Consider the following 4,518-nt stretch of genomic DNA (forward strand, 5'->3'; position numbering starts at 1 on the left):
CCCACCGCAAGCTTGCCGGTATAAAAAGGCATGACACCTGCACTCGGACACTTTTCCCGGCTTACGTTAACTTGAAATGTAAGAGTTTTTAATTAAAGATTTTTAATGCTAGATTTTTCCATGCTATTGTTTTTTCTAAGATCTAACTTTACATTTTTAAGTCCTTTATTGATCTGTCTAAGCATTTCACTGCAAATTTTCGTGACGCGTAGTACTTTAGCCTCTTTTTGCCACTAAAATTTGTATTTTCTAGTCGATTTTCCAGTGAATTTGAACATACAGGGCCTAGTAGCATTTTTTTAAACAATATGTTTTAATTTGTGTTATATAGAAACTCGAAAAGGGAGATAAGTAATTAGTCCACGTGGCCGCTGACAGAGGTAAGTTTTTTTTAAAGTTTAGGAACATATTGTGCTTTTCGTGATTTTATTTTAATCAAGTATGTTTTAAAGCAAACACAAACAAACAAAGATTGTCAGTTTTTTGGGACTTTTTTGGACATTTTCTTGTTTCATTTTAATTTATTTATTTATTATTATCCTAGGTTTTACATGGGCTGTTTGTTTATTTATAATATTTTACATATTACACTTTTATATATATTTCAACAATATTTTAGAATATTGCTAAAATAGATAATAATTTTGATCGGCTGTTTTGATTTATGGCCGTGAAACAAAATGGCGCATGTGTATGCGCCATTTTGTTTTACGCTTTCTGGGTTTCCCTGTAAAATAGTGTACCTATAGGTACTTACTTTCATTCACATTGCTAAAATAATATAATTGATTTTAGTCCACAATAATTATCGTTTTGTTTTATTCAAAAATATTTGACGTAGTGTCTAGTAGGTTAAATTAAATGCACTTTTGTAAGAATAAAAATACTCGTCTAAGTACTTATATTTTTCCTTCCCGCTTGTTGCAGTGGAAAGCATTAATATGGCCACGCACAAAAAAAATTACCAAATCCTGCGCAGTGCTTTTTTATTTTATTCTTTTTTATTTCGACAGGTGCAATAATTTTTGATATCAGTGTTAATTGATACGTTTGTTGATGTGTGCAGGTCTCCTCGTCGGCGGCCGGGAGCCAGCGATGCAGCAGCGGCGGGGTGGAGCGGGCGCCGCGATCGCTCCCCCGGCACTGCTGTACCGCTGAAGAACTGCTCCACATCCATCCACGAGCAAACCGAGTCGATATACCATGTGAGTTTTGTAAATATTTGAGTAGTAGGTACATGATTATGCATAATGACAGATGATATTTTCTTCGAAACTACTGGACGGATTTTGATGCTTTTTCTTGCATTACATAGATAACACCATAGACTAGGTTTTGGATTTATTTTATAGTATACCTACCACTAGAAACAGCTGTAATCATGACATTTTTAAAATTATCTAATTTTTCGCTTATGTTGTTAATTTTTAGATAAAATAACATTTTTAGTATTGTTAATGAAAGAAAATGTTCTTCTAATAGATACATATTTTTGATCTAGCAGGCTAGCAAGTACTGCTTTGCTACGTATCTAGTAGGTACCTACGTTGTTGTCCGTTCCGGTTATTTTATATATAAGAGAAATATTACTTACTTAACTTTTTTTGTTCCAGGATTCACCCGTGGAGCTCGTCCCTCTGTAGGTAGCAGCGAGGTTTCTCGACCTCCCTTGCTGCAACTTACAGAGCTCGCAGCGCCTCGCTTTCGCTAAGCGATGCTAATTAAAGTGAGTATGCTTTCTTTAGCAAGAATGTAAATGTTTAGTTTTATACTGATCACAAGCACCCGGCGTCTCTGGAAGCAGCTACTACATGAACAAAATCAGTAGGCTGACTAGGCTTTTCACAACGATGGCTATCCTTTAAGACCGAGCTATTGCGGTTGCGGCTTTTTGGGCTGCCCGTGTTCGAGGTGACCGTCGACTTGTTAAGAAGAAGAAGAAGCAAGAATGTCTTAAGAGAAAATAGGAATGATGCCACAGAGTATGCGGAAGGCTTTTGAAATACTTTACGACTGAACATTTATATTGAAAGTAGGTACCTACAATGATTTTTTTGTTCCAGAATTTACCCGGGAATTTCATCCATCTGAAGAGTGCCGCAATGTCGAGCTCATCACTGCGGCAGCCCAAAGAGCCGACGACGCCGTGGATTCTACTACGTAAGTAAATAAAATTGTTTCCTACGTACTTAGGCAGAATTTGGCTGTACCTTTTTGTTTTTGTAACATCTTCACTGTTGACCCCTAATATTCGCAATAAAGAAGTTTGAATTGATATCCGTTTTTTTTTTGTCGTAAAGTACTGACACTAGTACTTTACTACCATTACAATCTAGCCTATGAGAGAGGCTAATAAGCAATATTATATTAACCTAAACTTATAAACGTACTTATACCTAAGAATCAGTCCATTGACTTAGCTTAGTTTATAGTTAAGATACCTTATTGGAAGACACTTTGTTCTTGTGTTCTTAAAATTGCACTAGCACTAGTCTTTCACTTTGTTCGTGTGATCTTTGATTTGCACTAGCACTACACTTTCACTATAGCTACACTAGCTCAAAAGGCTTAGTCCTCTTAAGTCTACGTATTAGGTCTGTGTTGTCGAGGAGCTGGATAGTAAAGGAGATATCCGTGACTTCGTGTTTATTAACTCCCGTGGGAACTCTCTGATTGCCGTAATAAAAAGTAGCCTATGTCACTGTCTAGGTCTTTAATTACTTATAGCCATGTAAAAAATCACGTCGATCTGGTGCCCCGTTGCGACGTGATTGAAGGACAAACCAACATACCCAATAAACCAAAGAACAAACACACTTTGGCATTTATAATAATATGGAGAGTGAGGCACTAATAATATGGTTAGTGATATACGTACCTATACTACCTAGTGATAATCTATTAAGATCAGATCGTGTACGGATCGCGTGGCAAGCGGAAGGCTCTTGAGTTTAAAAAAAAAAAACCCCTTTCCTCTCCAACTAAGCGTCAAGCTTGTGCTAGGAGTAGGTACGGCAATAGTGCAACGGGCGGGGTTTGAACCGTCGACCTTTCGGTTTTCAGTCCACTCCTTTACCCGTTGAGCTTTATATTTTACGACTTATGAAGAAAAAGAAACTAATATCTTTAGGATACAAATAAATGATAATGTTAATAAGTAGGTATAACCATTTGGTAAACTTTTCTTATTTTTTGTTTCAGGTCAACAGGACGTGTACGTCATCGCTACAAATACAGTGTCAGAATCATTTTTTTTTTTAACAAGAATCGGTTATGTTCACTAATAATTAAGTTACACGGTTACACATACTTTGCCAGTCTGTTAAAAATATGACAACAAATTGTTAGATTAGGAAAAATAATATTTGTCGATTATAGAATAATATTTAGAATACATACATCAGTAATGCCATTTAGTTGTATATCTTTTTATTATTCCATTAGGAGTAATTCTAAGATACAATATAACTACACCACATTGCGAGCTACTACCGCGGCCGACCACTGTACATATTATCTTAACTACATGGAGTGCTCACGAATCTGGAGTCTATACTGCTACTGCGACGTCACTTTTACATTTATAAGGTTTTTTATCTTAAGTTCCCGATGCCCAGCTATGTTTGTTTTTCTAGTTTTTAGTTTAAATTTTTTATTTTTTGGCGGTGGGTTTTGTAAAATAAAGTTTTTTGGGTTTAGATTGTGTTTTATTTAGAAACATTCAAATATACTGTTGCCAACTAAGCATTTTACCTTTTACCAAATATTCAATCCAAATCCCATTTCCCTGGCCACCAGGAAAGCGGGATTTAGGTTAAAAGGTTTTTAACTTAAGGTAAAAATACTTAATAGCAACAGTGTCAACAGCCAAATTTAACTTTTATATAATACTAGATTATGCTCGCGACTTCGTCCATAGTCCACACAAATTTCAAAACCCTCTCAGGGGTTGAATTTTCAAAAATCCTTTCTTAGGGGATGCCTACGTCATAAAAGCTATCTGCAAGCAAAATTTCAGCCCGATCCGTCCAGTAGTTTGAGCTGTGCGTTGATAGATCAGTCAGTCAGTCAGTCATCACCTTTTCCTTTTATATACTATTTAAGATTTAAGATATAAAAAGTCGTCCTGACAGACTGATCTATCAACTCACACTAAACTGCTAGGGTTAGAGACATGAAATTTAGACAGTAGGTTCCTTATATAACGTAGGTACCCATGAAGTTACAAAAGATTTTTGGAATTTCAATCCCCCCAGGGGACAAAATATGGGATGGAAGTTTGTTTGAAAATCCGTCAATCCTAAAGTGACATGGATGAAAATTGGTATATAATCTTTCAGTTAAAAATAAAAATACGTATTTCACGATTTTTGAAAATTCTACTCCCAAGAGGGGATGGAAGTTTGTATGAAAGTCTGTCATTTTTCAAGTTATTTCCATGAAAATTGGTATTTGGGTTTTCGGTTACAAATAAAGAAACACATGTATCAGGGTTTTTGGAAATTGCACCCCCACACC

At 35.8% G+C, this 4,518-nt stretch overlaps 1 long non-coding RNA gene across 1 annotated transcript; it reads left to right on the forward strand.

Moving 5' to 3' along the window:
• Positions 1–3,698, forward strand: LOC138404525 (uncharacterized). The gene is made up of 6 exons (XR_011238442.1): positions 1–78; positions 332–380; positions 1,067–1,205; positions 1,614–1,726; positions 2,064–2,160; positions 3,202–3,698. It is a non-coding gene; the product is annotated as an uncharacterized lncRNA (long non-coding RNA).
• The last annotated feature ends 820 nt before the right edge of the window (positions 3,699–4,518 follow it).

The sequence above is a fragment of the Maniola hyperantus genome, chromosome Z (assembly GCF_902806685.2).
Source record: "Maniola hyperantus chromosome Z, iAphHyp1.2, whole genome shotgun sequence".
NCBI lineage: Eukaryota > Metazoa > Arthropoda > Insecta > Lepidoptera > Nymphalidae > Maniola > Maniola hyperantus.